General features: G+C 41.8%; 1 protein-coding gene across 1 annotated transcript in view; it reads right to left on the reverse strand.

Annotated features, from left to right (window-relative positions):
- The window catches only part of LOC126267513 (anionic trypsin-2-like), a 123,517-nt gene extending 108,583 nt beyond the window's left edge, over positions 1-14,934 (reverse strand). Inside the window, exons 1-2 of the mRNA XM_049972812.1 lie at positions 14,890-14,934; positions 1,882-1,955 (exon numbers count right to left, since the gene is read on the reverse strand). The gene's annotated coding sequence lies outside the window, so the exon portion shown is untranslated. The remainder of the gene's footprint in view (positions 1-1,881; positions 1,956-14,889) is intronic.
- Between the last annotated feature and the right edge of the window lie 5,357 nt (positions 14,935-20,291).

A 20,291-nucleotide genomic window follows, 5' to 3' on the forward strand; every position in this document is an offset into this window, starting at 1 on the left:
CTCAAACACAGTGCAGATGTGTATCATGTGACAAAAACTTTATAACTGTCACGACAAATGGTTATTATCCAGTGAAAACGTCGCCCCTATTGTAGTAATACACAGAATCAGCATAACTGCCCATGTAATTGTGCTTTTAAATAACTGTATCCAGTAAATCTTGACACTGAGTTTGGGCACTATCTAATCTGTTACGAATGTCACGTGGACTAGGTCTGATAAATATGACAAACTTGCAGGCTGCCTAACTATCAACCACCAGTAGAATTTTCCTGCCATTTTGAAGTCACACAACTATCCTAGTGAAGTGGGTAGTGAGGAGAGGGACAGGAAGATGGCAATGAAGAGGGAGGGTGGGTGGGTGGGGTTAGTGAGGGGTGACATTCATCTTGACATTCGTGGAGATCTGACAACAATGCAGGCTATCTTTGTACTGGTACTGATCTGCTACTGTGCTGCACCTTGGAAGGTATACAAGAAATGGAAATACTCATTACAAGGAGATTTTAGTAAAGACAGAACAGACAGCTAAATAATTTTCTTTTCCTGTCTTATAAAAGGCATCTAGAAAGTACAAAAAGTTTCACAACTACATTTGTGCGTTAGTGACATAATTTCGTAATTGTTACTGATATACGACTTATCTTAGAAGCTAGATTAAGGAAGGGCAAACCTACGTTTCTAGCGTATGTAGACTTAGAGAAAGCTATTGACAATGTTGACTGGAATACTCTCTTTCAAATTCTGAAGGTGGCAGGGGTAAAATATAGTGAGCGAAAGGCTATTTACAGTTTGTACAGAAACCAGATGGCAGTATAAGAGTCGAGGGACATGAAAGGGAAGCAGTGGTTGGGAAGGGAGTCAGACAGGGTTGTAGTCTCTCCCCGATGTTATTCAATCTGTATATTGAGCAAGAAGTAAAGGAAACAAAAAAAATCGGAGTAGGTATTGAAATACATGGAGAAGAAATAAAAACTTTGAGGTGCGCCGATGACATCGCAATTCTGTCAGAGACAGAAAAGGACTGTGTCTTGAAAGGAGGATATAAGATGAACATCAACAAAAGCAAAACAAGGATAATGGAATGTAGTCGAATTAAGTCGCGTGATGCTGAGGGAATTAGATTAGGAAATGGTACACTTAAAGTAGTAAAGGAATTTTGCTATTTGGGGAGCAAAATAACTGATGGTCGAAGTAGAGAGGATATAAAATGTAGACTGGCAATGGCAAGGAAACCGTTTTTGAAGAAGAGAAATTCGTTAACATCGAGTATAGATTTAAGTGTCAGGAAGTCTTTTCTGAAAGTATTTGTATGGAGTGTAGCCATGTATGGAAGTGAAACATGGACGATAAATAGTTTGGACAAGAAGAAAATAGAACCTTTCGAAATGTGGTGCTACAGAAGAATGCTGAAGATTAGATGGGGAGATCACATAACTAATGAGGAAGTATTGAATAGGATAGGGGAGAAGAGAAATTTGTGGCACAACTTGACCAGAAGAAGGGATCGGTTGGTAGGACATGTTCTGAGGCATCAAGGGATCACCAATTTAGTATTGGAGGGCAGCGTAGAGGGTAAAAATCATAGAGGGAGACCAAGAGATGACTACACTAAGCAGATTCAGAAGGATGTGGGTTGCAGTGGGTTCTGGGAGATGAAGAAGCTTGCACAGAATAGAGTAGCATGGAGAGCTGCATCAAACCAGTCTCAGGACTAAAGACCACAACAGCAACAACAACTGGTATATGGTAGCTTTTACATCTCATGATAGCAGTAATATGCTGAGTTTTAAAATAAATGTGTATCAACATATTTCAGCACTGAAGGTAAAATGAAATGTGGCTACAATATGTTTTATGGAATATTTTGTAATACTTTACCACAAAAGGGAACTCCCCCTCTGCAGCTTCTGAACCTCCATAAATTCTTGAGCTACGCAGCCTGCCAGGTGCGCCTGAAACAATAAAAACATACACTCACATTCTTGTCATTCAGGTTCCTGTTGAGTTTTCATACGGTTTCCAGCTGTCTTGAATTTTCCGAAACAGTCCTTGAATAATTTTTTTTCTATCTGTGATCCTAAATACACTCTTGATGCCACAGAATGCCTTGTCTTATCCTCCTTGCACTATTCCTTTTGTATTTATATTTAGGCTGATTCCTTGAGCTTGAGTAGAGATCAATATATAATATTCATTTCTTGGAAACCAGTGAACGTTGCATCCACAATGGATTTTGCTATTTAATTTCCCCAATTGGTTGTTTACCTGTATTAAGTCATATGTCATAGTTTAATACTTATTTGGTTCCAGTATTTTCAGCTATGTAATGTATTTGACATATTTTTAATGTTCAAATTCAAGTGAAAATTAATAATGTATGCAATATTACCCATTCATATAGACAAAGATGTGGATATTACGCATAGCTTGCGTGGTTTCCACTTCACCACTCTATAGTTCGCTAAACTACTCTCGTAGTTTCCATTAGTTTCTTCTTCTTTTGGTATAAAATTAATTAAAAATGGATAATCAGTGACTGCTGGGTTCATATGTACTGAGTTATTCTGATGACTTTATCACCTTCCATTCTCACAACATTTGGCATAACACATGTGCTTATACTTCATTGAGCAGCAGGCTGGCTTTCGTCAAAAGTTTTATGTACTGTGCTAGGGGAGAGAGAAAGGAATTTACGACAGTATTACTGGAACAGGGAAAACACAAAAACAAAAAACCCTCACAGTAATATGACTGAGTCTTCAGCACCAGTCCGCTGGTTGAAGGGGAATAAGAAGACTCTGAACTAAACTGAACTCCATTTAATATGGCCTCGGAAGTCCCATGCTCAGGCGATAGGCGTCACTGGTTGTGGATACATACCAATTCCCGGCACCTGTCAGCTTTCGTGACCGGAGCTGCTACTTCTGAATCCAGTATTTTCTCAATTGGCCTCACAAGGGCTCAGTGCCTCCGCTTTCCAACAGCGCTCGGCAGAGTTGGAAGATGAAATGCTAGCCAAGCCCAACAACACTTAAACATCAGAAGACTGTGATCGATAAAAATCATGATCGTAAGGAATGCCGGGGCAGAGAATTACACAACGGAAAAGATCTTCTCCAGGGATTCGTGATAGCATACAGCACTTAACAAGACACCTTTGGTTTCTAACTTGCTTTCGTGCAGTGATTGCAAACGATACCTGCACTGCAGCTTGGAGGGTTGAGATTTGGCGGCATATATGCTTCGGTTGGGAGCACGTTCGACTGGCTCGTCTGTGCTGATTATGCTGGTGGGAGTTATTATTATTGTCCATCCTTTTGACTGAGAGCTTCGTCTCTCGTCTGCCTTACGATTGCTCGCGCGGCTGAAAAGGCTCACTGCTCTGAGGTCAGGTTTCTATTCCATATTCCGTAGACGGCGGCAGTCATTCTGTGTTCATATTCCGAACTCAGCAGCAATCGTTCGGTTTTTAGATTTGTGGTCATGGTCCTGTTTTCTGATTCTGACTTCAGTTTCCACGGTGATCAGTATCTTGTTTCATTTCGCAGCTTAAGTCTTCCATCGTGCACTTTGCGGTGAAATGGCCTTCAACATCATCAATGATCGCCGATGGAAGCACATTCCGGTAAGAACCAATCTGTATCTACTAATTGTGAGTCATCTTTGGGGGCTATATTCATCAAGCCATCTATGGTAAGAACAGTGTGCAACGTCAAACTTAGTAACGAGGATTGGAATGGCTAGAGTCCATGTTATGCAATGTGGGAGTTAGTGTAACCTTAATATTGATTAACATGGACCACAGAGCCTATGCTTCCAGTCCAGATCTTTGGGTTTTTCTTCTCGTATTGTGTGAATAGAGTAGTCTCACATCTTAATAGTTGAAGTCCTGGAACTCGTATCGTTGCCCCATGAGCAAGATGACTGTAATTATTTCCTCAACCCTGTTCGTTCCATACATTCCTCCACATATTCTAGCTAAAATATGTGTTCAATGGTTTTCATTACTAATTCAGTATGATTCCTTCTTTGCAAATTCCATTTACCTTTAATTCCAAGTTATGTCGCTCGTGGATTTGTTTATTTTCTTGTGTTTTCGTCAATAAATCCCATGACTTACATTTAGAAGAGTAAAAGAGTTCCTTATGTGAAACCAGACTATATGTTCGCTGTTCCGGCAACTTCTTTAATTATCGTGAGTTTCCCAAATTGAGAGTTAGTAGTGTGTTCCCATGGTGGCATCCCGTAGACAATAGGTTCATGGGAACTCCCTGCACCACTAGATCCAACATAGACAAAAGTACGAACTTGCTTCGCGAGCCCAATGCATTTCGCAATTTGTATGTTTCTTGTTTGCTCATTTACACATTTAGATCGTCGAGCATGATAATGGTCAATGTGAAGTTAAGATTTACACAGCACTTGATTAGTAACTGATAGCCGTAATAATAACAGTAACAGATATAGTAGTGACTATGAAATAACAGAAATTAATGACAGCACAATAGAAGGAATAAGGTGTGGATAATAATTTCACTGCTATGAGTAAGAATGAGAAGTAATACTGTAAGGATGACAGATAAGGCTGGAGGAACAAAACTTTGTGTAATCAGACTTGTAGTTGCCGTTCAGTATAACGCGTCGACACTTAAAAATTGATGACTATTTACCGGTAGTAACAATTTACAGATGTGCGAAACAAGTTGCTAAGCAAGTAGCTAAATGTGCATACGACATTGTGAGTCATAACTTGTGTTTTTGGTTGAGAGATTGCACCAGTGACACACTTCAACGCTTTTCAACTTGTAGATGTCATGCTCTTATCGTGAAATGAAGGCAGTTATCATGACTGCAGTTGCATAATCTGCAATCGGACCACTATTAAATGTTTGGTTTAACCCAGATTCCTATACCTAACCATTTGATTTCTAGCGATGCAGACATAATGAGACCCTATAAAGACTTGAAAGGCATTAGCAAACTTCTCATTATCAGACGAAATGCTAGGTATGGAACATGTCTCGAACAGCAGCTTAACACCCACGTATCGGAAAACACCACAGATGTAAAAGTAAACCGTGCAAAACTGCGTTGCAGAATAAACTAACCAATAACCTTAAAGAATTAAATGTGTTTACAAAATCCTTAATTCTACCACCTAGATGGAATTCAAGCTGGTTCACTTATTTCACATTATTTTAATCAATGGTACTGTAGAAATTCCCGTCAACGTACTAGGAGAACCACAGTTCCAAAGTGTAGTATTTGTATTGCTAAATAATCTGTAAGTCCTATAATTTTACTAATTTACTAAGTTTTCAACTTCCGGTATGAGTATGCCTTTACGAATGAAATCTCGATCATTTCCTATTTTCTACGTGCTTGCCCCTTATTTTTTACTGTAATATTTTTCAAAATGCTGACTCCATTTAAAAATAAAATGTGTCTGGTATGTCGTGACTCAAGAAGTTCAGTTAGCGGCTGTACGGCAAATCAAAATATAACAGGAAATTGAACTGAAAATTGTTTTACATAGTTCTTTTTTGTCATTATTTGAAGTTAAATGAAGTATTAAATTCTCTTGCAATGAAATTTATATTGCTTCCCCTTAGTCGTCCCGATGTCTTTCTCAGCAGTTGAAAATACTGTTCTCTTAAATTGAACCCTTGCAGTTTTTCCTTCCAAAAATCTTTCGGTCATTCAGGTAACGCAGATTGGATTCAACTGGCTTGAAACAGAAGCAGGCATTCCAAGTAAAACAGTAAAACTATCTGCTGCATTTTCAGTCCTATGTATTTCTTACTGACAGACTACGTAGAAGTTAGAAACTATTCCTTACGCAATTCCGTATAACAAGGTGTAAAACTGGAGTGTTGACAAACGTAGACCATATGATACCACATAGTAAGATATTGATGTACGTATGTAATCAATCGTCGTATGGGTGCAAATAAGCTTGTTACTAAATATAACGCTGCTACCGTATTGATTTCTGATAACAACTTTCAGTCCGCATCGGATGGTTTTAACTGCAGTGTAAATACCGCCTGATAATAAGAATGACAACCGAAAATAGTAGTAAAAGCATAAATATTGCAGTAAGTTTAATCAGTTACAATCAAGTCGTTGCTACAGTTACCAGAATGTATAAGCTCGAAACTTTGCAGTTTCTGGATAAATAAGTTAACTATAAGGTAGCTTTAAACGGTAAAATCGTAATCATTTACAGGTAAATACTGGCAAAACACTGTGCTGATGGTAGGAATGACCATTAGCTGCTAAATGAGAGAAATTTAAATTTATGATCTTGTCAAACGTAAAAACGCAGTAGACATCGACCACAGCATTACTGTGACACAACCAGAGATAGCCATGTCATGCAAATAGCAGTAAGTATCAATGTGTGGATACGAATTGTAGAATTGTCACATAGGATAAACTGAAGAAATGACAGGTTACGATTCAGTGCAGGTGTACTAGAACATTTTACGAGGAGCGTCCAATAACCAATGCCACATTTCTTTTCTTCTGAAACCAGGTCCGTTTTATTCAGGTTCCAATACAGTTTATTATTAATCACTGTTTTGTCTACAAAACACTATTTTTCAACATAATCTCCGTTTAATGCGACACCCTTATGCCTTCTTATTAAGAGGGCCTGTATGCCCGCACTGGTCGACGTCGAAGACAACGTCTTACTGAACCTGTAAATTCCCTATCACCTACGTGAGTCAGGAAAAACATATTGAAGACGGGAACTGCGATATCGAAGCTGTAGGATGGATGAGAAAGAAAAGAGCAATGGATTTTGGTGAGATGCTCTCGGGTGCACAGACTTGTCATGGGAAAGGAGGAGTTCGTTTATATTTTTGTGCCAACGAACACGCTTTAATTTTCTGAGGGTGGCACAGTACAATTTTGATAGTTGCACCATGCAGCAGAACCTCAAACAGAATAGACCCTTCAGAGTCCCACAAGACCGTCGCTATGGCTATACCGGCTTTGAGCAATTTCATCGGAACTGAGGTTGTGTGGTACATCACCATGGATTGCCGTCTGGTTTCTGGCTCGACGTGATGAACTCATATTTCATCGCCTTTGACGATGTTAGGCAAAATATTGTCACTATCAGCCTCGTAACGCGCAAGTGAGTCAGCACAGATGCTCCTTCGTTGCTGCTCATGGATTTCTGTTAGGCGGCAAGTAGCCAAACGGGTATACAGCGTTGAGTACACCAACTAGTGGTCGAATGTGACAGCACCGCCAACAAATACGTCCGGTTGTTGAGCGTGTGTTGGATTTTCATCCGTCGAGTGTTCACGCGTTCCGACGACAGACGCCTCGCTCAACGACTCAACCTGCTTTTGTTCACAGCCATGATTCGGTAGACATTCCGCAAGCACCTGTTAATAACAGTAATGATCTGGTTTTCCGTGAAAATAAACTCAATGACATCTCCCTGGTTGAAATTCACCTCCGTTACAATGCTATTTTCAAGGCTACATATACTGTCGCAGTCAATCGGAACTTCATGAATCTTTCTGGGGTTAATTTGGGATTACTCCATGATCTCTCACAACAAACTCCACATTTTTTGAACCGAAATAGGCCCACAAAAATGTGTTTCACTCATTGAACGCACTTCTTGAATGTGTTGTACGGAGACTGCTAACATAATACTTTTACGCTCAGTACTAGGTAATATACAGGGTGAGTCACCTAACATTACCGATAGATATATTTCGTAAACCACATCAAATACTAACGAATAGGTTCCACAGACCGAACGTGAGGAGAGGGGCTAGTATAATTCATTAATACAAACCATAAAAAATGCACGGAAGTATGTTTTTTAACACAAAACTACGTTTTTTTAAATGGAACCCCATTAGTTTTGTTAGCACATCTGAACATTTAACAAATACGTAATCAGTGCCGTTTGTTGCATTGTAAAATGTTACTTACATCCGGAGATATTGTAACCCAAAGTTGACGCTTGAGTACCACTCCTCCGCTATTCGATCGTGTGTATCGGAGAGCACCGAATTACGTAGGGATACAAAGGGAACGGTGATGGACCTTAGGTACAGAAGAGACTGGAACAGCACTTTACGTCCGCATGCTAATACCTTTTTATTGGTCTTTTACACTGACGCACATGTACATTACCATGAGGGGTGAGGTACACGTACGCACGTGGTTTCCGCTTTCAATTACGGAGTGGAATAGAGTGTGTCCCGACATGTCAGGCCAATAGATGTTCAACGTGGTGGCCATCATTTGCTGCACACAATTGCAATCTCTGGCGTAATGAATGTCGTACACGCCGCAGTACATCTGGTGTAATGTCGCCGCAGGCTGGCACAATACGTTGTTTCATATCCTCTGGGGCTGTAGGCACATCACGGTACAAATTCTCCTTTAACGTACCCCACAGAAAGAAGTCCAGAGGTGTAAGATCAGGAGAACGGGCTGGCCAATTTATGCGTTCTTCACGTCCTAGGAAGCGCCCGTCGAACATCCTGTCAAGGGTCAGCCAGTGTTAATTGCGGAATGTGCAGGAGCACAATCATGCTGATACCACATACGTCGACGCGTTTCCAGTGGGACATTATCTAGCTACGTTGGCAGATCATTCTGTAGAAACGCGATGTATGTTGCAGCTGTTTGAGCCCCTGCAATGAAGTGAGGATCAGTGAGGTGGTGGCCAATGATTCCGTACCATACATTTACAGTCCACTGTCGCTGTCGCTCTACCTGTCTGAGCCAGCGAGGATTATCCACGGACCAGTAATGCGTGTTCCGTAGATTCACTGCCCCGTGATTTGTGAAACCCGCTTCATCGGTAAACAGGTAGAACTGCAACGCATTCTCGGTTAATGCCCATTGACAGAATTGCTCTCGATGATTAAAGTCATCAACATGTAATTGCTGATGTACCGACACAACGTGTGAAAGCGGTGACGATGCAGTATGCGCATGACACTACTTTGACTCAGTCCCCCGGCTCTCGCAATGTCCCGTGTGCTCATGTGTGGGTTCATGGCAACAGCAGCTAACACACCAACTGCACCCACTTCTCCTGTGACGGGCCTGTTACGGACCCGTTTGCGTGCTACGACCATACCTGTTGCATACAGTTGACGGTAGATGTTTTGCAACGTGCGGCACGTTGGGTGTTGTCTGTCCGGGTACCGTTCTGCATACACCCTGCAGGCTTCAGCTGCAATTCGTCGACACTCGCCATAGATGAGTATCATCTCCGCCTTTTCAGAGTTCGAATACACCATGGTCACAGTTCCTACAACACTACACTATCACAGACGTCTGGTAACACGGTGTATTACAGTTGGTCTGCGTGCGGAGACGAATGCAGAATAACAATAGCAGCAAGCGCTACATGCGGACACTGCGACAGCCTGGCCAAACCACAACAGTGCACTACAGCCACACTCGTAAACACGGTCATCGTAAACATGTCCCTGCCTATTCTGCTCGCCGACCGTGGCCCGTGTTTGTTACAACACACAACTGAACGTCGGAGGTTTTAAGCGTCGACTTTCGGTTACAATATCTCCGGATATAATTAACATTTTACAATGAAACAAACGGCACTGATTACGTATTTGTTTGTATGTTCAGATGTGCTAAAATAACTAACGTGGTTCCATTTAAAAAACGTAGGTTTGTGTTAAAAAACATACTTCCGTGCATTTTTGTATGGTTTGTATTAGACAATTACACTAGCCCCTCTCCTCACGTTCGGCCTGTGGAATCGGTTCGTCAGTATTTGATGTGGTTTAAGAAATACATCCAGCGGTAACGTTAGGTGACTCAAATGGTTCAAATTGCTCGGAGCACTATGCGACTTAACTTCTGAGGTCATCAGTAGCCTAGAACGTAGAACTAATTAAACCTAACTAACCTAAGGACATCACACACATCCATGCCCGAGGCAGGTTATGAACCTGAGACTGTAGCGGTCGCGCAGATCTTGACTGAAGCGCCTAGAACCGCTCGGCCACACTGGCCGGCCATACGTCCGTTCGCGAGAATTCCACAACTTATAAGCATACTTTGGTCAACTGTTTCCGATATGACAGTGAAGTGGAAACGTGAAGGGAAACATACTGTACAAAAGCGTATAGGCCGACCTCGGCTGCTGACTTAAACCGCCGACAGTTGAAGAGGGTCGTAAGGTGTAACACGCAGACATTTATTCAGACCAACACACAGGAATTCGAAACTGGAATCAGGATCCACTGCAAGTACTATGACAGTTAGAATGTTGTTGTTGTTGTGGTCTTCAGTCCTGAGACTGGTTTGATGCAGCTCTCCATGCTACTCAATCCTGTGCAAGCTTCTCCATCTCCCAGTACTTACTGCAACCTACATCCTTCTGAATCTGCTTAGTGTATTCATCTCTTGGTCTTCCTCTTCGATTTTTACCCTCCACGCTGCCCTGCAATGCAAAATTTGTGATCCCCTAATGCTTCAGAACATGTCCTACCAACCGGTCCCTTCTTCTTGTCAAGTTGTGCCACAATCACCTCTTCTCCCCAATTCTATTCAATACCTCCTCATTACTTATGTGATCTACCCATCTAATCTTCAGCATTCTTCTGTAGCACCACATTTCGAAAGCTACTGTTCTCTTCTTGTCCAAACTATTTATCGTCCATGTTTCACTTCCATACATGGCTACACTCCATACATATACTTTCAGAAACGACTTCCTGACACTTAAATCTATTTTCGATGTTAACAAATTTCTCTTCTTCAAAAACGCTTTCCTTGCCATTGCCAGTCTACATTTTATGTCCTCTCTACTTCGACCATCATCAGATATTTTGCTCCTCAAATAGCAAAATTCATTTAATACTTTAAGTGTCTCATTTCCTATTCTAATTCCCTCAGCATCACGCGACTTAATTCGACTACATTCCATTATCCTCGTTTTGCTTCTGTGGATGTTCATCTTATATCCTCCTTTCAAGACACTGTCCATTCCGTTTAACTGCTCTTAAGTCCTTTGCTGTCTCTGACAGAATTAAAATGTCATCGGCGAACCTCAAAGTTTTTATTTCTTCTCCATGGATTTTAATACCTACTCCAAATTTTTCTTTTGTTTCCTTTACTGCTTACTCAATATACAGATTTAATAACATCGGGGAGAGGCTACAACCCTGTCTGACTCCCTTCCCAACCACTGCTTCCCTTTCATGTCCCTCGACTCTTATAACTGTCATCTGGTTTCTGTACAAATTGTAAATAGCCTTTCGCTCCCTGTATTTTACCCCTGCCACCTTCAGAATTTGAAAGAGAGTATTTCAGTCAACATTGTCAAATGCTTTCTCTATGTCTACAAATGCTAGAAACGTAGGTTTGCCTTTCCTTAATCTTTCTTCTAAGACAAGTCGTAAGGTATCAGTAAGGGCGGGAGGTGAGAAAACTTGGATTTCACGGTCAAGTAGCTGCTCATAAGCCACACATCACTCTGGTAAATTCCAAACGACGCCTCGCTTGGTGTAAGGAACGTAAACACTGGACGTTTGAACAGTGAAGAAACGTTGTGTGCAGTGACGAATCAGGGTACACAATGCGGCGATCCGATGCAGGGTATGGGTATAGCGAATGACCGGTGAACGTTATGTGCCAGTGTAAGTAGTGTCAACAGTAAATATCGGAGGCACTGGTGTTACGATGTGATAGAGTTTTCCATGGAGGGGTGCTTCACCCGTTGCTGTTTTGCGTGGCACTATCACAGAACAGGCCTACATAGATGTTTTAAGCACGTTTTTGCTTCCCACTGTTGAAGAGCAATTTGGGGTTTACGATTGCATCTTTCGACACGATCGAGTACCGGTTCATAATGCACGGTCTGTGGCGGAGTGGTTGCACGACAATAACATCCCTGTAATGCTCTGGCCTGCACATAGTCCTGATCTGAGCCCTATAGAACACCTTTGCGACGTTTTGGAACGTCGACTTCGTGACAGGTCTCACCGACGGACAACGGTACCTTTCCTCATCGTAGGATTCCTTGAAGACTGGGCTGCCTTTCCCCAAGAAACGTTCCACCACCTGATTGGAGGTATGCCTGCGAGAGTGGAAGCTGTCATCAAGGTTACGGGTGGACCAACACCGTACTGAATTCCAGCATTACCGATGGAGGGCCCCACGAACTTGTAAGTCATTTCCAGACAGGTGTCGGGATACGTTTGATCGCACAGTGTAATTTGTTAACATTTTTCACGGAGAAAGATGTCCTGTATCTCATTTGTAGCAAATGCCAAGAATGGCCTTCTACCGTGGAGTCTTAACTACTCTTCTGGCTTATACTCCTACCTTGAAGATAATCTTAAACTAACAGCACCCAGAGAGAAGTAAGAGGAAAAATCCTTCTCCCATTTTACCTATCAGATAAAAGGGAAGAAACGATAACATGCGATACAATATGAATATTACTTGTCATGCTGAGTACGGTCCATAACCAGCTTAGAAAAGTTACGCTTATTAAAAATTTGTGTACAGAAATTTATAAACGAAAGGAATGAAAGTCTACCAGCTTCTAAATTGTATTCAACAAAATTACTGTAACCGAAAGGAAGCAAGACATATTCTGTATCAGACATATGTATAATGAATTGTGGAAATACGTAAACACGTTGATGGCTTATACTGCATGAATGGTAGAAATGCTGAGACATAACCTCAGAAAAGAACAAATTAGACACTATGAAAGACACGCAGCTCTTTGTGTGCTGTGTGGCATCGACGCGTAGAGGGCAAAAGCAGCAACAGTTGATATGATCTGTAACAATAAACTCGTTCAGAGATGGTATGTGTGGCTATTAAACCAAAAGCAAACGGAATGTCTCCACAAACATTGTGGAGTAGATGCCAAAGGTACGAGGATCAATCAGTGTGGTAAACTTGTACCAAGTAATGGAAAAAACGTCTTAACCCATGTGACTGTCAGTAACGATTGTTGTAACGTTTTGAACTAATTTAAAAAGTACCAATTATAGAAAGGCGCTAAAGTGAAGATGGTGCGTCGTACTCTGATGGAGCATATTTTCTCTAGAAGAGTGCAATGCGGAGTAGATAAAAACGGAACCGGAGGAACTATATGTGCTCAAAATCGTTGGTTACAGTGTGAATTAAAGTTTCGTCCGAATAAAACATAACTCCTTATAGATTACTCTGGGATTCACGAGGTACGTAGCTCTCTGAAACACGTTTTCTTACGAGGATGCTCAGAACGCAATGTTTTTGTTGACTCCAGATCAAAAAGTGTTTTGTTAAGAATATTTGCGTTTCGTATATAAAAATGTAAGTATGACATGAATAAATCCTGACGTAACGAGAGTGGTACTATACGTCTCGGAGACAGAACTACAGTCAAACTAGAACAACTTTATATAAACTTTCATTTCAAATTTCACGAAATGGGGAAAAATACTACAGTGTCTGGAAATTCCGAGAAAAATAGGCCGTAGATACAATGCATTCTGTAATGGACAAATAGATCACGTATTTTTTCATTGTCCGTGCCACTTTACACACGAACATTACACTAAGGTCCTAAAAATCATGGGATAGCGATACACATATATACAGATTGTGGTAGTATCGCGTACATAAGATATAAAATGACGGTGCATTGGTGGAGCTGTCTTTTGTACTGAAGGGATTCACGTGGAAAGGGTTTCCGACCTGTTTGAGGTAGCACGATGGGAATTATCAGACACTGAGCGATGAATGTTATTTGGAGCTAGATGGATGGGACATTTCATTTAGGAAATCGTTGGGGAACTCAATACCCCGTCATCCTCAGTGTCAAGAGTGTGTTAAGAATACCAACTTTCAATCATAATCTCTGATCACGGACGACGCAGTATCCGACAGAACTCACTTAAAGGCCGAGATCAGCGGCGTTTGTGTATAGTTGTCAATACTGACAGACGAGCTACCCTGCGTGAAATAAAAGAAATTAATGTTTGACGTACAGCGAACGTTTCCATTGGGACAGTGTGACGAAATTTGACGACAGTGCGCTATGGCACCAAACGACGGAAAGGAGTATCATTGCTAATAGCACGTCATCACCTGCAGCGAGTCTCCTGGGTTGGTGACAATATCGGTTGGACCCTAAAATACTGGAATACCGCAGCCTCGTCGGATCAGTCCCGATTTAATTTGGTAAGAGCTGTTGGTGGTATTCGAGTATGGCGCAGACCCCACGAAGCCTTGCACCTAGGTTGTCCACAAGGCACTACGCAAGCTGGCTGAATGGTGCGGGCTCTGCTTAGATGGAATGGACTGGGTCCTCTGGATGTTCGGCTGCTTGGACTATTTGCCGCCATGTATGGATTTCAGGCTCCTACACAGAATGGAATTATTATGGACGGCAATTCGCCGTGTCACTGGGCCACAATTGTTAGCGATTGATACGCAGAAAATTCTGAACAATTCGGGCGAATAGTTTGACCACCTAGATTCCACTCCATGATTCCATGACATCAATCCCATCGAACTTTTACGGGACGCGATCCGAAGGCCAGTAACCACACAAAATCCTGCACCGGAGGCACTTCACCAATTATGGAGGCTATGGAGGCAGCATGGCGTAGTACTTGCGCAACTGACTTCCATGTGTAGTCCACGCCACGTTTCGCTGCTGCAGTAAGCCGCCAAAAAGGTGGTCTGACACCATATTGGGAAGTGTCCCAATCACCTCAGTGTAACTTTTTCAAGTTGTGACTCAAAAATATTGTTTAAAATTTTACTATATTGTGAAGATACTGAAATACAGCTATCCTGCGATATTTATGAAGTCCAACATCTTCGTTACACAGAATTCTTTGTTACTGAGACTCTTACCGTAGCACTGGCTGGCTGAAATCAGGAGCAAGCACACTACCAAAGAAATCATAATGGACAGCTGTTATACGACTTCATGTAGGTATCATTTATATGCAGCTGGTCAATGATATGGCGGCACTTATTTTTTCCTCCTCTATAGTCTCTCTATCTAATCTGTTCTTCGTTGTTATTCATCGTCTCAAGCGTTAGAAAGTGCTTTGTAAGGGGTCAGTTGATTAACGGCCTACACACACAGTGAGATGTTACGCAACACAGAAACGTAGATCCCAAAGTTTAATGCCATGCACTAGATCGCACGTAGTTGTTTGCCCTCAGCGCACATATTTTGCTGCTACAACCACCGCCAGCCGGGGTGGCCGAGCGGTTCTAGGCGCTACAAATTGGAACCGCGCGACAGATACGGTCGCAGGTTCGAATCCTGCCTCGGGCATGGATGTGTGTGATGTCCTTAGGTTAGACAGGCTTAAGTAGTGATACGTTCTAGGGGACTGAGGACGCCAGCAGTTAAGTCCCATAGTGCTCAGAGCCATTTGAAAATTTTTTTGTTACAACCACCATCTAAAATTGACTCCGAGATCATGTATTAATTAGCTGCAGATTGAAGAGATATTGAATGCTACTAAACTAAATGTCTATCCTGTATATGGAAAATCTGTGCTTTGTCCAAATAAATATTTTTTTGTCATCTCAAATGCACCACTATCTGGCTTACGTAGTTGGTTGCAGAAAGTTAGAGGCTCTATTAGGTTAGTCTTGCATGGATACTGACATTTTATCGCGAGAGCAGATAACAAGTATAAATTGGCTTCCACGTGAAATGCTGTATCATCAGTTATATAGATCGTCCGTTTCGATAACGTTTAATCTGACAGGGTACAATACCTATTACCCAGTACTCTCTATTGATAAGCCAAAACATTATGGCCACTGCCCACCGCGACGCTGATTGCCGCCTGGTAGCGTTGCGAACAAGAGACCCGGCAACATAAGTTTAATAAAAGGAGTAGACACGAACGGCGGCTCATTCTAGTGAAGACATGGTCTGCAAATCGGGAAATCCATTAATATAAATCAGTCTGACGACAGGCTAATTCTTATTACAAGGAGACTGTGAACGAGTATCCCGAAAATGGCGAAGCTAAAAATGGTTCAAATGGCTCTGAGCACTATGGGACTCAACTTCTGTGGTCATTAGTCCCATATAACATAGAACTAGTTAAACCTAACTAACCTAAGGACATCACACACATCCTTGCCCGAGGCAGGATTGGAACCTGCGACCGTAGCGGTCGCGCGGTTCCAGACTGTAGCGCCTAGAACCGCAAGCCACTTCGGCCGGCATCTGTCCTTAGCATCTACGGGAAGAGGTAATGAAATTACCACTAGCTGCTAAATGGTTAGATGTCCACGACTCATCACAGAACGTGCGGTTCGGAGGCTTTTTTGCTCTGTAGAGTAGGACAGATTTTGATCTGTTGCATTTCTGTCAAAAAAGCATAGTGCTTGTGTACGCACAAGTGTTTCGCAGTACACCGTTCATCGTACACTGCTGAAAATGGAGTTCCACAGTAGATCACCCTGACGTTTTCACATGCTGACCCAACGACGTCGGCAACTACGATTTTAGTGGGCACGGGACCATCGGGATTCGACTGTCGATCAGTGAAAACCTGTCGGCTCTTCAGGTGTTCGCCACACTAGGTCGTTGGTCTTTGACACAACCGCCTTCATAGAGGTGATCTACGGTGCAAATCGTGCAGCACCCACGGACGCACGCTGGGGGGAGCAGTACTATGCAATGGGAGACATTTCCCTGTGCCTGTATGGGGCCTGTGGTAGGCTGACAGCAGCGAGCCACCTGCATCCTTCACGGTTGATGTCTTCCCCGAAGCCGGCCGCGGTGGCCGTGCGGTTCTAGGCAATTCAGTCCGAAACCGCGTGACTGTTACAGTCACAGGTTCGAATCGTGCTTCGGGCTTGGATGTGTGTGATGTCGTTATGTTATTTAGGTTTACGTAGTTCTAAGTTCTAGGGGACTGATGACCTAAGATGTTGAGTCCCATAGTGCTCAGAGCTATTTTTTTCTTACCAGAAGGCGATCTCATCTTTCAGCAGTATAATTCTCAGTGTCTCGGAGGCAGAACCACGTCACAGTGATTTGACGAGAATTATAGTGAATTCATGTTGATGTCTCGGTGACTAAATTCGCTTAATGTAAATCCCATAGAACCCATCTGGGTCACTATCGTCACCATCATCGCGTACGAAAATCAGTGGCCCATTATTTACGCAAATTACATGACCAGTGCTTAGACATCTAATGCCACATACTTCACAAACCTACTAACAAATTGTCGGATCCCTGATACGCAGAATCGGTAACATATTTCGTTCCGAAGCCGGAAAAGTAAGCAATTCAGCAAGTGGTCCTAATGTTTTCGCTCGTCAGTCTAGGTGGTAAAGGAAATCTACTGTTAGGTGGCAATAGAAGCCGGCCGATGTAGCCGAGCGGTTCTAGGCGCTTCAGTCAGGTTCGAATCGTGCCTTTGGCATGGATGTGTGTGATGCCCTTAGGTTAATTAGGTTTAAGTAGTTCTAAGTTCTAGGGGACTGATGACCTCAGATGTTAAGTCCCATAGCGCTCAGAGCTATTTTTTGTCAATAGAAAGGCAATAACAATGGAACTCGTTATCTTCCGACCAACGTATTTTGGTCCAACTTCTACATGAATGTAGTTTACCACACCATTCTTTATAAAGAGTAACACTATTCACAAATTTCCTATTCAATTATTAGCATATTTCTAAATAGAATAGCTTAGTATAAGTCTTCATAGACATTTGTTATACGTTTGACACTAAATACCCATTTGCTACAGCCGTTTCTCGTCAGCTCATTACTAGGTATGGTAGCTTTTGTGACAATATGTCGGTGATCAACATTTAAATGTGATTACATTCTTCATTAACAGTAATAAAATGGGTATTAATTTCAAGTAATGATTTTATGGAATTTGCCCAAGACACAAAATTTCTAGCTGCCGTGAATATTAAGTTACGATTATAACACCTACCTCACTAAACCCTAAACAAGTAGGTCACACTAACGTTGCGAGCTAACTTGGCGGCAAATTACTACGGATTCTCAAAACTAATACGTTTTTTGACTTTCAACCTTTAGCGATTTATCCATATTGCGTTAGTATGAAGTAGGTTTCACGACTTTTTGCTTCTAAGTTTACAACTAAACTGGACAAATAGGTGTCTACAACGACACAACCTGTAGACTTTAGCTTAGCATAATACACAAGAACAATTTTCAGCTTTTTCTCTACTGCATATACCTTTTCACATTTGAGTGTAATATCTAAGCTTAATCTTGGTTTTTAATTACAGGGCAAGGTGGTGATCTCTATAGAAACCACTGATTATTAGTAATCACTAAAGTATTTGATAACTAGTGGTTCGCAAATTTACTTTCTTTACTATGATCTCAAGACGATTTCAGTGTAAGTGAACGTCATATAGGGAAATATCTCAAGTTGGAAAAAAAAAATATTATTTCTGCTCTGTACATAACACTGCACTCTGTCAACAACAAGTCGGTTATTATATGTACAAGACTTACTTGAAGTCGGTTATTATATGTACAAGACTTACTTGGGATATTTGAGGACGTGAGTTCCCGAATGCACTGTCACTAATCTGTCCTATTCAAAAATAAATAGCTAGTGCCGCGGCCACGTCATTTCTGTATCTAGAATGCGAAACAAAGCTGAGCATCTTCATATAACGTTGTCGCAGATTGGACTGAGCAGCAACAGCAACTAGTACTCATAAGAGAATAATGGCGCTCATCATTCTTCAATTAATGGTTCATCCTGTAACTAGCTTTTACTGTTCACTTGTCCACTGTTTGGACAAACCAATACCATCTCACCGTCATTATATTCAATAATCACAACAGAAGCATTACTGCTAGAGAAAAAGCTTGCATTCGAAACGACATAATGTACCAAATCCGTATTTAATATCCAACAAAAACACTAGAAAATCTTCGAGTTTTCTGAGCAGTATCAACACATAACAAAGCACCACAAACCAGTTGACTAACTTACAGTGTGCTGAGCAGAATTACTAACCATTAGAACACTAGAAACTATTCGACTACCTTTGGCTTCATGAGAAGTATTACCATCCAACAAAACACCATAAATTACTCGAATACCGTATAGTGTTCCGAGTAGCGTCACCATTTCGATATTATTGAACCAAATCTGAGGCAAGCCAATAGTTTAATCGATCATCAGTACCGCATAGTAATAAGACCAATGGCGTCTCATCAGACAATCTATCCGTTGCTAAATTCCACCAGACCAGAAACTACGTTTTTATATTCCTTCGTATAATAGCTCTGGAAAATCTCACAGAATTTGTAAGACTCGCCTTGCATCGCAGAGGACTGACTTAATCAAACTAATGGTCAGGGTCTTGGATAAGTTTATCAAGAAAATCTCGCTGTAACTGAAACTTCTACTCAAACTAATTCGAAGTCAAACCTCACAGTTGATTTACCGCCACATAATCTTACACCTGACTATTCACGGATTAAACAGCTCCCTCGGCCAATTACCCAATCCATTACAACATATAACCCGCTTATCAGTCACACTGGTAATGTCCATTGCGCCCACGTTAAAACCATCATGAACTATTAAAAGAAACAATTGAACAGCGTCACTACCTCTTTTTACAACTAGTTAAGCCAATATCAGTGCACTCTGTTGAAATTTCTGGTGGCCAACTAACTCTCGCTGCTTACTCCCTGGTGTGGAACACTTTACCTGGCCGGTAAACATACATCCAGCACCAGGTTGCGGTCCCATCGGACATCACCAGTCTACAATAACATTTCATTATACACGAAATCAATAAGACGTTAACACTATTAATCACACCATGTGATCATAACTGTCTGGACACCCCTAAAAATATACGTTTTTCATATAAGGTGCATTGTGCTGCCACCTACTGCCAGTTACTCCATTTCAACGACCTCAGTGGTAATTTGACATCGTGAGAGAGTAGAATGGTGCGCTCCGCGGAACTCACGGACTTCGAACGTGGTCAGGTGACTGGGGGTCACTTGTGTCATACCTACGTACGCGAGATTTCCACAACTCCTAAACATACCTTGGTCAACTGTTCCCGATGTGACAGTGAAGTAAAACCGTCAAAGGACACGTACAGCACAAAAGCGTACAGGCCTACCTCGGCTGCTGTCTGAAACCGCCCACAGTTGAAGAGGGTCGTAATATGTACTACGCACACATCTATTCAAACCATCACACAGGAATTTCAGACTGCATCAGGATCCACTGCAAGTACTATGACAGTTAG

Source organism: Schistocerca gregaria, chromosome 4 (genome assembly GCF_023897955.1).
Source record: "Schistocerca gregaria isolate iqSchGreg1 chromosome 4, iqSchGreg1.2, whole genome shotgun sequence".
In the NCBI taxonomy this organism is placed as follows: Eukaryota; Metazoa; Arthropoda; class Insecta; order Orthoptera; family Acrididae; genus Schistocerca; species Schistocerca gregaria.